At 51.8% G+C, this 14,845-nt stretch overlaps 1 protein-coding gene across 4 annotated transcripts in view; it reads right to left on the bottom strand.

Annotated features, from left to right (window-relative positions):
• Positions 1-14,845, bottom strand: part of ABR (ABR activator of RhoGEF and GTPase) — a 179,336-nt gene that overhangs the window by 118,194 nt on the left and 46,297 nt on the right. The gene's annotated exons all lie outside the window — the stretch shown is intronic.

The following is a 14,845-nucleotide window of genomic DNA, read 5'->3' as shown; positions in this document are numbered from 1 at the left end:
ATGGAAGCCTCATTCTATGGGGGGTAACCAGCGCGTGTTTATCATGAACAACAATCACCCCTTACTCTAGTATAAATAAAACAGGATGACGAACACGTGTCATCACTCTTCATTGCCTCAGCTGATTTTTCCAGCGACCTCACAGCATACACGGGGTGGGTTTTGTAACCCTCACTCCGCAGATGGAGAAAGATTCAGAGAGAATGATCTTCCTGGACACAGCCTAGTGTCTTGGAGTATGTTCCTACAGGTCCATTCTCCCTGCTTCTGCACTCTGGTTTCTGCTCCAGAGAAATCAGAGGAAGGGAGGGTAGGAGGTGGTATTTCTCTGCCACCGCCTCCCCCCAACCCCCGCCCTCCCTGTGGGCCACCCAGGCTGTGTGCTTCCCCTGAAGGCTGCAGCTCCTGCCAAGTCTCACAGGTGGCCTCTGTGCCTCCAGGTGTGGGAACCAGACCCTCCCCTCACCCTGCTCACATTTTGCTCATAGTCCCATTTAAGCTCTCCCCAAACTCCCCAGCCTGAGTGAACCACCTGTTTCCTGCTGGACCCTGATGAACGTGGAGGTAACTGGTTGGGGACTCTGGTCTCCAGATGGCTGAGCCAGGGTCTCTCAGAACCTGCCAACAAGCACTTACTGAACAGTCCCTTGGGGACCTGGGTGGGGGGGAGACACGGAAAAAAAGAAGAAGATGGCAGAGAACTGGAAGGAGTGAGTAGCAGAGACAGCAGAAAAAGCTCTTGGTCTCAGATTTCTCTTTGAATTAACTGGAGTTAACCTTCGGAAAATGAGGAAGGACCACAACACTGAGAAACTGGGCCTGGGGGAGGCACGTGGTGGAAGAAGAGGCGGTGGAGACTTGGATGTGGGCTTCTGGCCAAACGGAGCCGCTAATGCACCCTATGTGAGCGTTCTGGAAACTGGCCTCTAGTCACAAGCTGGGATAGGGGCTGGGGCAGAAAAGCTGGGATAGCAGCAGGCAACTCCACGGTGTGCCCCTAGGATGGGCTGAGGCGAGAGCCGGTGGGCATGCGATGGCCTGGAGAGGAAGCTGCGGGTCTCCGGTCCTTGCCCTGGCTGAAGGAGCCAGCTGGAGAAGGGGAGCTGCCAGATCCTCTTTCCTGGGCACAAACATCCAGGGTTGGTGCTTATATGTGGGGCTCTGAGGGGCTTCTGTCATGCTCTGGTCCCCAGCTTCACCTCTGCCAGGAGCACGCAGGTGGGCTGGGTGCCCAGACCTGAGACGACAGAGAATGGCAAAGAGTAAAGCTCTTCTCAGGGGTTAGGACAGTGGAACATGGCTTTTCTCCCCTCTATGTCTAGGCATTTTTCTTGTCTTCTCTAACGGCATGCATTCCTTTTATAAAGAGAAAAAAATTCTATCCTGGAGAATCATGAACGTTTTCAAGGAAAAGGAAGATATCACATTGTGACACAATTATGTGTGAATTAATAAATCTGAAAAGGACCTGGAATTAGGATTTACAGGCATGGACCTCAGACAGGCCTGGAGCCCGGGCCACTTAGGGACGCTCACTTTCTACCACCTCTCAGCAAAGATGGATCAGTGTATCTTGTACCTGGTGACAGGCTGGCATGTGGCCAGAGTCTCTACAACATTCAGGAGGGTAGTGGGCAGGTGGGTAGGGACCCTAGCGTGCACTCCTCACACCTTCCCGAAACCCTCTTTCCATCCAGGGATCTCCAGGGAAACCATGAAGTCACACCTCCCTCTGGGAGCAGGCTGTGTTATCAGCTGCTCTGTGAAACCATCCCTGGAGGTTTCCATGTCCTTGACCTTAAAGAAACTTTACATCTTTAACAGTGGCTGTTGGTAGGCAAGATGTAGCCTCGTGTCCTGTTAAAGAGCAAGAACACTGGGGCCCCACTCTGCGCATCCCTTAACTAGCTATGTGTCACTGAGCAAGTTACTTGCCTAATTTGTGCACCTGTGTTCTCATCAAGGGTCTTCTCCATAGGACTGTTATCAAGAAGAGAATTTATAGACACAAAGTGCTTAGAACAATGTAGGACATTTGGCAAGTGCCAGGTAAATGCTAGCTGTTATGACGGGCATTTGCTCATGAATCACATCATTATTTTTTCCTGTCAAGTCTATAAAAACAGTCTCAATATTTCTGTGTCAAATCCACAGAAACTTCTCATCCGCTTAGCCTCTAGGGGGTCAGGGTGGGCAACCAGGGGGTAGGAGGTCCTGAGGAGGGCTGCAGACAGCCAAGGCTGCAGCCCCAGCCCTTCCGGAAGCTGCCCCTGCCTGGAGCTGGAACCTGGAGGCAAAAAGCCCAGGGAAAAACTCCGGAAGCAAGCACCATATTAAAGGAAACCCCTCCGGAAGTCCTAAAATATTTCCACAGCCCAGAGAGAAACTTTTAAAGTGACAGCAGCCATAAGAATACTGATAGGAGAGCCAGGCTGGCCTCTCGGGGTCCTGGGCATGACCACAGGGCCCTGGGGCCCTGGCCCCGGTCAAGAGGCCTCCTCCCCGGAGCTCGCACAGATGGCTCCTGCCTCCCGGGGCTCCAAAGAGCGCCCCCATGCCTTCCCAGGGAGGGGCCCCATCCCTGCCCTCCTGGACTCCAAGGCAAGTTTCACTTCAGTCATTCTCAGCTCTATTTTTACTCAAAGGTGGAAAGAAACAATGAATGTCTGAAGCAGGACAATGAAGTCACCTGATTCCAAGGCCAGGGACCACGGCTGACCTTTACTGGGAGCAGGGACAGGGAAGGGTTCTAGAAACCTCTCAGGGACTTCTCTCCAGGGCCAGAAGCTTAGGTCTAGAGCTCACTCCCCAGGCAATGACTTCCCAAGGAAGTGACATTCAGCATCATCCTCATCTAAAGGCCAATGAGCGCTCCTCTAGGCAAAGGAACAGCCTGTGCAGAAAATACCAAACTATGACCAAGCATGGTGTGTCTGAGGAACCATGAAGAATTCTGTTTGCCTGGAGGGTTGGAAGCATGGGAGGGAGCATGAGGAGGCAAGGCAGCAGGTGGGCTGCAGACAGTGTCTGAAAGGCTCCCATGTCATACTAAGGAGTTTAGATTTTATCCTGCAGAAAGGAGGGAGGTGGGAAGGCGCTAAATTGGCAAGTGACTCAGTCAGATCCTCCAGAAGGGCTTGAAGGAGTCTAGGTCCTTCCTACCCAGGGCATCAGTGGAGGGCTTGCTAGAAATGCCAAGTGGGAGGGTGCCTGGGTGGCTCAGTCAGCTGAGCATCTGCCTTAGGCTCAGGTCATGATCTCAGGGATCCTGGGATGAAGCCCCACATGGGGCTCCCTGCTCAGTGGTGAGTCCGCTTCTTCCCCTTCCTCTCCCTCGGCTCCCTTGCTTGTGCACACACTCTCTCTATATCAAATAAAAATATCTTCTAGGGACGCCTGGGTGGCTCAGTTGGTTAAGCAGCTGCCTTCGGCTCAGGTCATGATCCCGGCATCCTGGGATCGAGTCCCACATCGGGCTCCTTGCTCATCAGGGAGCCTGCTTCTCCCTCTGCCTCTGCCTGCCATTCTGTCTGCCTGTGCTCGCTCTCTCTCCCTCTCTCTCTCTGACAAATAAATAAAATCTTTAAAATAAAAAAAAATATATCTTCTAAAAAAATGCCAAATGGGAGGCCCTGCCCTAGACTTGCTGGATCAGAATGTGTATTTTCACAAGATGCCCCCGCTGATTAATATGCCCAGAGCTGAGTGAGGCCCTGAGCTATGGATGGGGCCAAGAGAGGGTCACTGACTCAGTCTCTCCAAAATTCTTTTCTGACTGCCCTCCTCAGGCCCAGCCCTGCTTCCTCCTTGCATCTCCCCTGCACCATGATTCTCTTAGGAGGCCCTTGTACGATGGACCCGGACCCCCGCAGAACACTCCATTACTCCCTACCCTCTCCACCAATCACAAAGCCTTTCCAAGTTCCCACCCGTGTGAGGGCACAGCTTGGGGTGCGGAAAAGGGAGAAGCAGGCAGTGGTTAAGAACCAGTCCCCAGAATGGAGGGGGTGTGCAGAAGAGCTTTTCAAACACACAGTTCTCATTCAGAGGGCCCTGGCACTTGGGTTCTTCTGGTGAAGACTGCAGGCTGGGGCATCCACCCAGATCTGGGTTTACAGCCCAGCTCAGCCCTTTACAGGAAAGCTACTGAATGTCTCTAGAATCTTACAAAAAAAAAAAAAAAGTTTCCTCATCTATAAAACTGGATAAAAATAGTTGGGACCGCCACAGGAGGCTGAAGATTAAATGGAACATTGTTTGCAAAGCGCTTAAGGACAGTGTCTGGCACTCCATGAACGGTAGTCTTTGTTATTTGTCTTCATGGCGCTAAGGAGTTTAGAGTCTGGCAGGGAAGAAATGACAACAGCCTGGAAACGCGCATAGGTAAACACAAAACAATAGGTAAGAAAGCAGCCCCCCCCCCCCCCCCCCCCCCCGCCATGATGGGGCCCAGAGCAGTCAGGGTTCTGAGCTGGGGCCCTCACTGAGGCAAGGGCTATTATCAGGCATGGGGGGGCTTCCTGAAGGCAGTGGGTGCCCAGGTGAGGCTTGAGGGTGGAGAGGAGTTCAGCAGAGCAGGGAGGGTGGCTGCAGGAGGCTGGGAAACCTGAATGGACAGTGTGAGGAACCCCCGGCCCACACTGCCCGGCATGGGGAAGCTTGAAGGCAGTTTGGAGCTCATGTGGAAACACAATGCCCCATGGAAGGTTTCTGGGCAAAGGAGTGGCCAGTGCAAGTGGGTTTGTCATCACTACGGCCACTTGGAAAGGGGGTGGCATCAGAGAAGGAGTCTGCTCAGGCGTCCGCGGACAGGGCCTGGCTGTTGTGGCGGTGATTAGCCAGGACAGGGTGCTTGAGCCAGAAACAGCATTTGGACATCAGATGTGTCCCATCCTTCCTTTCTAGGGAGCAAGAAAGAGAACCTGCTCCTGCTTCCAGTCTCTAAAGGTTCTACACCCAAAGATGGCACACAGCGCCCACAGAGACATCAAGGTAGGCACCATCCATGCCCAAAGGAGGAACGTTTAGTCAGGGGCAACCATGGGGTTTGCAAAATGTTTGCCCACCGAAATCAGGGGGAAATGGTGCTTCCACATGGCTGAGTGGCACGCCAGCTGGTCCCTCATTAACCCTCTCAGTGATGTGCTAGAAAATTAACAGCCAAGGCATTCTGCTCCATTAACACCGAAGTTGGCCCTTCAGGGGGAAAGGGGGTGGGGAGGACATGGGTTTCGTCTAGACAGAGGCACTCAGAAAGGCAGATGCTTGAGCTTCTGCCACTCAGGGAGGGGGTGAACATCAGAGGCCTGGTGTGCCCCCCCTGCCCCATGGGAGAAATCCCTAGCAGAGGCCAACCCCAATGGCGGCTCTCTCTTCTCGCCCTCAGCACAAGGGTAATAACCTTTCACAGGTTTCACTGTGAGGATTAAATGAGATCATGAACTCGAAAACACTGGCTCAAGTGTGGTACCCATTAGATGTCCAATCAATTGCTCTGTTCTTTTTTGTTTTTTATTTGAAAAGTGGGCTCAAAAGAGAGAGAGAGAGGTCATGGGTGGCTTTTCATCCGGCTAGAATCCGGTTACAGAAGGGTCTGACTTGGTTCACGGTCTGCAGTCAGTCTCCTAGGGATGGGAATTAAGAACCTTGGAGCTCTGCTCCCCAAACTGTGATCCCTAGACCTTCAGCAGCACTGACATTACCTGGGAACTTGCTAGAATGCTGAGTCTCAGGCCTCAGACCTTCTGTATCTTAACAAGAACCCCAGGTGATTCAAATATACGACTGAGTTTGAGACTCTGCTCTAATATATTTGTTCCTAGGAGAAAACGGTCTTTTTTCCTCTCCTCTCCCACCACAGGAAATAGGGGACCCCGGACTCTGGGTAGATAGAAGAAGAGAATGCCAACACAGAAGGGCCCTTTGATTAGCACCTGCTTGCTAGCCACACTGCATTAAAGCACACTCAAACACATATTGAGAAAATTATTCCCTTCTTGATTCCTTTCAATTTCCCTGTTACTGAAGAAGAAAGACTCTGTTTGATGCTAGTATGTCTTTAACATCTTTCTATCTTCTGTTCCTTTTTCTTTAAACAAGAACACAGGAGGCTTAGACCTAGATTCTTTCCAAGGGCAACAGTGCATAATTTGAATTAATAACCTTGTTTAGTTTTTAGTGCATTTATTCGTAAGGTAACTTTTGGTTTATTGCAAGTGGTACATATTGCCACTAGTTCCCCTTCTAAGAAAGTTATATTTTAAACACCGAATAGAACTGAAGAAAAACAGTAAGTCCATAAGAACAGAATTGTGGGAATCTGGCAAAAATCCCAACAAAGGTATAGAAAGCACTACGGTTCGGTAAATTATTATTCGTTACAGTTCATAAAAGCCCTTTGGAGATCATCTTGCCCACTGTTTTCCTACTGTAGGTCACGAAATCAATGTAGTAGGTCATGACAGCACTTTCCAGGTTTGCTTTGAAATGCAACAAAATGGAATAGAACAAAAGGGCATAAAAATATAAGTGCACTGCAAACATTATAGAAAGGATAAGTACTGTCCAATGAAACTTTTGTTTTACTTTGTGTATGTACTGGCTTATAGCAGAAAATATGTGGATTACGTTTAGATTACAAGAGTTAGAGCCGAATCTCCCTTTGGTAGGTGTCCCCAGCTGCTGCTAATTCCAGTGGTGAGGAGAGGACTCCTCCGGCCAGGCCACCCATGAGCGGAGTGCCCTTCATGCTACACCCTAAGAAGGTCCCCACCTTGGCTTTCCGGCTCCTCTCTCACAACACAGAGCTGACAATAGTAGTTACTGCCACAAGTGATGAAACAGGCACTCACTCCCCAGCCCTGCTCAGGTGAGAGAGGCTGGGCCTGGTCAAGGCTGAGCCTCTGGTCTGGAACCCCAGGGAAGGCAGTAGCAACTAAGGCCTTAAGGGCAACTGAAAGTCTTTATTTGCCCCTCTATAAACAGAGGAGGAGCCCGGGGGTGGGGTGGGGGGATGCAGTCATGGATCCCTATACCCAGCCAAACACGGATTCCTAAAGGTGCCTGCAGACTCAGAGGAAGCAAGCTGCCAGTGCAGTTTGGGGCAGCGAAGGGAAAGGAAGAGAATGGAGTAGTGGAGTGCCCCCTCCCTCATCCCCAACTTACACCTCTGGGCTTTGGTTCTCAGCTCAGGGCGGGCAGTGCTCTGTTTCATCACCTCCGGAATGCTCACCACATGCAAACCCTTTCTGCAGCTGTCTTGAAAGAGGGGTCTGCTAGGGTGAAAGCCACAGCTGACTGACCCCTTGGCAGGGGGTTCTGGGGCCCTGGGGGAATGGGGAGAGGGGCTGGAGACTCTGCCCTCCCCAGGGAACCAGCCCATCATTAGCATGCTGGGTGTGGGTGAGTTTAAAGGCAGAAGCTAGATCGGCAGCCCAACTGGCCCTGGGCCTCGGCAAAGGACCTTAGTGTGCAGTGGCCTAATTTAGGGCCGAGGCCCTTTATTCTCCTCTGGAAACTGTGGAGGTGAATTTTAAAAGGCTGAAGAGTGAGGCCAGCACGACTAGGCTCTGCCAAGTCCCCTCCTCCTTCAGTCCCCATCTCCTCGCCTCTGCCCTTGCTCTGTTCTAAAAACTGGGCACTACCTGTACCTCATCTCTGCCCCCAAAGTCTATTTTCTCTCTTTCCCTTAAAACTCTTTTGTTGCTGTTGTTGTTAACCATCAGTGTTTCTTGCCAGTGATCCCAGGGACAAGGTAATGCTGGGATACAGGTTCTAAGCGCCCACAGGGAGATCTCCTTGGGATCATTCCTTTGGAAGAGGTCGTACTGTTGGTAGGCACTTACAGGCCACCCAGAGGCTGAGAGCTACCTGAACCCCACGGGGAAGCCAAGATAGTTTTTCCGGTTGTCATTTTAGCTAGAGACGTGAACAGATCAACCAGCTTCCGTGAACGACCAGCTGCCAAAGGGCCCTGACTGGCATTGCTGTGCAAGGCAAGGAGTATGGGAGAAAGCACATGTTATTAGAATCCAGCCAACCTTGTGCTCAAAGCCTGGCTTGTCCTCTAGCTCTAGAACCTGGAATTAATTACTTAACTTCCCTGAGCCTGTCTCCTCTCTATAAAAAAGAGATAAGAACTCCTGCCTCATAAAGTAGGGCCTTGATGATGACTGGTGATCGCACAGGGTTAATGCCTGGGACTGCGATGACACATTGTAGCTACTCCAGAGTACTGGCTACAATCATTATTGCTGTTGGAAGGCTAAGCAGAGAGACAGAGCCCCCTGAAATCTGATCCAGTTCAAACTGGAGATCTCTGGCCATAACCTAGCCTCTCGGGGCCTCTGTTCTCTCCTCTTACCAAAACCTAAGGGGAGTATGGAGCACAGCACAGCATCTGGCCCATAGTGGAGCTGGTTTTAAATCATGTCCGTTCTTCCCAGACCAAATGGAAAACGTAATTTCTACAACCTCAGCAGGACTGACGAGCTTTCTTTTCTTTTCTTTTTTGAAGATTTTATTTATTTGAGAGAGAAAGGGAGAGCATGAGCAGGGGGTGGAGAGGAAGAGAGACCAAGAGAAGCAGGCTCCCCGCCAAGCAAGGAGCCCAACATGGGGCTCAAACGGGTCTCAAGCCCAGCACCCTGGGATCATGATCCAAGCTGAAGGCAGAAGCTTAACCCACTGAGCCACCCAGGCACCCCAAGCTTTCTTTTCATTGGGCCCATGGAAAGACCCAAGGGTGAGGTTTCTATGTACCTCTGTGGAACCCAGCCACGTTTCCCAAAGAGGTCCCCATTGTACAACTCCAAGGTGTGTATGGATGGAACTCATTGCCTCTCTGACCCTAAAACTCTCAGAAAGGGCTTTTTCTCCTAAAATTTCACTTTCAAGGGAAAAACTCAATCACAAAGATGGTCCCTACACTTTTTAAGCCCAGGGTAACTTGCAGCTGAACAGGGTGACCACAAGTGAGGAAATCAATTGTTGCTGTGGAGAACAGATGTCTCCCAGGTAGGAAAATAACTGGGCTTAATTACACAACATCTTTGTTCTCCATAATCTTGATCCATTAAACCCTTGCTGCTAGCCAGGAGGCAATACCCAGGAGGAAGAGGTTAGCCTAGTGCACTAATACGATCAACCTTTCAATCCCATGAAGGTAATTATGGTCACAGCCTTTCCCAACAGCCCTGAGTAAACCCACAGATCCCTAGCCAATATGGGGCTCTTCTAGGCAGCCCCAGCTCCAGCAACACACCAGACAGGCCAACGGCCATGTTGCCTGGAATGACAAGGACTCTGAGCTCCTCATCACTGGTCCACCCAAGGCTTTCTAGCCCCCCAACCCCTTCTGGAGACCTTCCTCATCTGAGGCAAAACACCTGACCATATCTTCCATGTCTATCTGTGGTCTAGAGGGATATGCAGGCATCAGAAGTGAGCGTGGAGAGAAACGGCACCTGACCAATTAGGTCACTGCAGAGCCCAACCCATCATCTCCTGAAGACCACACTGACCAGTAGTTTCTATATGACTAGGAAACCCATATTCATTTTTTATTCTGGTGTGTGGAGGGGAAGAAAAGGCAGAAGAGAAGATAGGTAAAAAGCACAGGTGCAGAAAACTGAGTGAGAGGCTCAGATAAGGTCTGAATCTGGGGACAGAGAACGTTATCCTTCGTCCAGTCAGTCATGGTACCTGTTGGCCCCACCTCGAAGGGCTCTTTGCCAAATGCCTTGGGGAGGGGGGTGGATTGGGCATCTATCCCCCAATCCTCATACGGGGGTGTTTCTATAGACTTCCTACTGCTCTGATTTCTTTCTCTCCATTTACAGGGTCTGGGCAGGTTTTCTCCAAGCTTCAGGAACAAGCAGAACACTCCCACTGCCAGTCAGGAGTATCACGGCTCATGGCTCCAAGTGACCCTATCTTGCCCCAAGAAATGCACAAGGCCACAAATCAAAATCAGTCTCTCCTGTCCTGCTCTGGAGACAGGTAAGCTGCAGGCCTCTTCCTACTGGTACTCAATGGAAAGTGCTAAGACCCTGTAGGTAGAAAGTGATGGGTACTGAAGCCCCATGGATTGCTTCCACCTGCCACAGCCAGGGGCCTGGCAGAAGTGAACAAGGATGGACGTGGAATTGACAGTGAAGCTGCCTAGTTCCCAGTTTGTCCCCAAAGGGCTCAAGCTGAGCCAAACAGCTACAGGACCAACTCTGACAGTGAAGTCCTCTAACTGCACAATCACAAGCCCTAGCAACGTGTGGAACTCCCTTGGGGGGTCTCTGACTCCGTTGCAAACTACTACAATTACTAAATCCACACAGCTGGAAACCTGTGAATGGGCCAATGAATGGGTTTCTGGGATTTCTGGTGGAGTAAGAAGTTAAAGGAGCCAAGAACCCAGGAGTTTCCTTCTCCCTCTCATACTCATGCTACCAAAAATCACTGAAGGCTTATGTTGCAGGGGGAACTGGCCTAGGCACCACCTAAGAACCGGGTCCAGCGCTCTGTACCTGCCAGCCCCCTCCCCCCCTTCGTAGCCCTTTTCCACTCATCAGCGAGCCCTTCACAGACTTCTGTTTGTGATGAGAACCACGAGGAGCTGGATAGCTGAGCAACAGTCCCACAGCACTCCTCACCTTCAAAGCAGCTTATAAACATGAATGAATCAGCGCGGAATGTACGAGAGACATCATGGTCTCGCATTACAGAGAAGTACGCACAGGGCACCCAGGAACCAGACCAGACCTCAGAGAGCAACCCAAGTCTTCCGTCCCACCTGCAAGAGTGAGGCTTTCTCTCCCTATTCTCTCCCTATTCCCCTGTCTTCTACCCACTTAGCTAATTCTTCACAAATGTTCCTGTCATTTCTTCTGTTTTCCAAAGAACAGCAGCAACAATCACAGTAACAAAAATTCTCCTCCAAGTAGATGACTTCATTCTGCCAGCCCCACCTCTGAGACTCCAGCAGCCGTGACAATAATGGACCAGTGTTAACGAGAAGGAATAAATGCTGGGGCTTTTCAGAGGGGGAAGAAAGCACCCAACTGCAGGTGTTCACAAGGACATCTGGGGTGGTCTGATGCGGCTGGAGTGAGACAGCTGCTCCAATCAGACCCACAGTCTGTCAGGCCAGTCGCCGGGTCCTTGGCGTGGCTGACAGAGGAGTAAGACGGGAAACTGAGGCTGGTTCCTGATGGTCTGGAGATGCGTATGTATGCCCACAGATGGGCTGTATGCCCACAGCCCCAAATGCTTTCTGGGCTCTTGGATAGGGCACAGAGTCTACAAGAGACATGGAAATATCACAAGTGACAGAAATATGCCTTGGGAAGTGTTGCCTGGGGTGAAAAAAGAAAGACTTCCCATTTGAAGAGGTTCCAAATCATTGCCCGCCATCCATATCTCAGTTCAGCTCTGTTTGGAGGATATGGTATCCACTTGGAGGGGCAGGCTCAGAGCATCCCCCACTTTGTTATTCCACAGAACTTAATTTAAATCCAACCTTATCCCATGGTATAGAAGAAAACCGAGAGTGGTTAAGAGCTCAGTGGAGAAGGGGATGAGAGAAAGACACAGAGAAGATAAAAGGAAGAACGCAGCCCTACAGAAAGAATCACTCCAGCTATGGCGGGGAGAGTTGAGGCAAGGCCCCAAGGGACAAAGCTGATGTTATTACATTAATGTAGGAAAAAGAGTGGTACAGAGACAAGAAGGGGTGGCTGGAAACCTCATCTGCCACTCCAGCTTGTCGGGAGCAAAGACCCTGCTCCAACCAGCCCCATAACGCACTGGTAGCTGGGAGTCAACTCATCTTCTCAGGTCAGACAAATCCCATCACAGCATCCCTTCCGGACTTCTACCATAGAGACAAAGGGGCTCTGTTGTCTACCTCTTCTCAAACTCCCATCCACCTGCAATGAAAATGTGCACACTCCTGCCGGCATCGATGCTGAAGCCAGGAAGAATGAGCCGACATCCCCAAAAGCAAGAAGCAAGTCAGAGGAGGGGCCAGTTGGCAGTCTGGCACCTTACAAGTAGAGAATCACCAACCTCAGTGAGTTCAACTGCCCCCCACCATGGCTCTAGGACCAGCTCTCAGTTCCTGCAAGAGACACAGGGGACAGCTCAGGCTCACAATCACTGAGGTCACTTTTCCTGCTGGACCATTTCAGGAAGAATCCTGTTTTAACAGGACCAGAGAGACAGATGCTTCCCATCCCATGACATCCCAAGGCCTTGGGTAAGCTCAGACGTCTCTAGGTGACGCTCAGAGTCTTCCTCAACAACATGGGGAATGATGTGAATTCTAGCCTTGTCACTTATCAGTTATGTGAGTTTGGATCATGATCAGAGCTTACCATAGGTCTCTTCCTGCAAAATGGAGATGAGACCACAAGTCTTGCTCAGTTGTGTGGCCTGAAGAGGATGGCTGGAGAGAGCCCAGCATAGTGCCTAGCATGTTCAAGCTCCTCAGGATATGCTATTATCCTGGTTACCAGGAGCAGCACTGGGAAACGGCCCCATCACTGGGGGGGGGGGGGGGGGGGGGGGGGCGGGTCCAGTCACATCTCTGAGACATACATGGGCCACCCTGTGCCCTGGAGACATCTCCTTTATAATGCCGCTGGATGTAGCTTTTGTGGGGACTTCCCCCCCAGGACTGTGAGCCTTGTAAGCAAACAGCTTTCTGAGAGGCAGAGCAACTTCCTTTGGGAGCCACAAAACCAGGCTGCCAGGCAAATGACAGCCCGGGTATTTGTTTTAATTGAGGCTCCTGTCAAGAGGAAACTTCATGGCTAACAGCCCAAACATGACTGCACAGCACCTCCCCAGGAAGCCTCATTCTGTGGCTCTCACATAAGCCATTTTCAGGAGGAAGGCAGGGACTCCTCACATCACTGCCAACTCAGCGCCTCCCCAGACCCCAACCCAGGCTGTCCCAGGAGCCCAGGGGCCGGGGCAGCAAGGAGCACGGCAGACAATTCCAATGCTAGCCTGCCTCCATCAGGCCTGCTTAGCAGGCACCCCCAAAGAAGGCTTCAGTCCAATGCCCCGTCCAGGTCCTATCTTTCTCTGGTCAGCAGTAATGTTCAAGGAGACCTCTCAGACAGTTTGGCTTCCCTGCTCCAAGGGGTGGTGGTTGGGGGGAGAGATAGAAAAACTTGGAATAATTAGGTTGAGGAGTCTCCGTCAGGGCAATAGAGAGAAAGCCAGAGACAGATCTCCATAGGATTCTATGCATTGAGAAGTAGGGAAATCACTACTGGGTTTTGCAAAAGGACCAGCAATATTCAGGAACAGAAGCAGCACATGAATATGAGGCACTGTGTTTACTGTTATTTGCAAGAGCACAGCTAAGAGGTCACTAATCCTTCCTGGGGGTCAGGAGTGGATCTACAGCAGGGCTCTGAACAGATGTATGCCCCCATTCACACAGACACACGTGTGCACACACACGCCGCACAGTCATGGGCCCTGACCTTCACCCAACAGTGCTGGCCTCTGCCAGGGAAGGAGCAGATGGAGTGGCTGGGCTCAGTGTAAGAATGACACCCAGGGGATCCAGCTTTGCCCCTTTGATGTTGAAAAACCAAAGTGGAATGAACCATCACAAGGAGAGCTGGGGGGGGGGGGATGGAAGGGGAGGAGGAAGGAGAAGAGGGAGGAGAAGGTACAGGGAAAGGTATAGGGACCCAAGGGGATACAGAGGTCAGAGGCTGGATGATGAGTACTGAGGAGCCTCCAGGGCAAGGTCCTGGGGTTCAAGGCACTATCCTTGTCCATTCCTCTCTCCTTCCATATAACTGTCACCAAGAAATTTGAGCCAGGGTAACCCTTAAAAATGTCCTTGTCCCATGGCAAGTGTCCAGAAACTGAACTTAGCCCCCTCCCCTCCCTGCCTCCCGGAACCCCTGCCCCCTGCCTCAGGACTCTGCGCTAGCAGACACAGCGAGAGAGTGGGAGGGTCCCCCGGAAGTGCTCAGAGAAGGCAAAAGCCACTTACTAGCTTCTGCAGGGGCCAGTAGGACCCTCTTCCTACCTCACTGAAAGCTTTGGGGAAGGTGCTTCAAGTGAGAGGTGGAGAGAAGGGCGGAGGTTCGGTCACCTCTGCAAGGCAGGGTGTAAAGTGAGGGTGCTCACCGTTCTTCACAAGCCCCAGAATGTACGAGTGATCAGTTACACATCCCAGGCGGCAGCGCAAGAGCAATCACATGACTGAGGCAGATTTGGGAGCGAGGGGGTGGAGAAGCCGAGGTTTTTGGTGTTTTTCTTTTTTTCTTTTTTGGGGGTTGGTGAGGATGGGGGAAGTGATGAGGAGGGCAGGAAAGACTGCTGAGCCGGAGGTTTCCAGCTCCTTCGATCCAAATGGCCCCCATGGAAATCTGCACCTAGAGTCCCTTCCAACCGACCCCACCTCCACCCCCAAACACTCAATGGCCCCAGGATGCCCCCGCGGTGACAAACTCAAGCGCCAAGGACTTTGCTAAAACGGCCTTTCTGCTTCAGCGTGGACAGAAGGAAGCGGAGGGAGCACCCTACAAGAGCTCTCCTTCCTGAGTGCTGGGGAGTGCTCAGTTACACAACAGGTGGGAAAGGGGTGACACAGCTCTCCGGATTCTGTCGGGCCACTGGCCCCCAACCCGCTCGAAGTCCGCTCCGGGGACCCTATCTGCGGCCGATCGCTGGGGGCACCGCCACGTCTCCCCCCATCCGCCCTACCTCCCTGCCCCCTGGCACCTGGCCGGCGGTGCCCGCAGCCCCCAGCCCCGCGCGGGGCTCCCCAGACAAGCCCAGCAGGTCGCGCCCCAGGACCGTCGGGGCGCGGAGACCCGTT

This window comes from Lutra lutra, chromosome 16, assembly GCF_902655055.1.
Source record: "Lutra lutra chromosome 16, mLutLut1.2, whole genome shotgun sequence".
NCBI classification, from domain to species: Eukaryota; Metazoa; Chordata; class Mammalia; order Carnivora; family Mustelidae; genus Lutra; species Lutra lutra.
The sequence above is the reverse complement of the archived record's forward strand: the minus strand, read 5'-3'. Positions and strand labels throughout refer to the sequence as shown.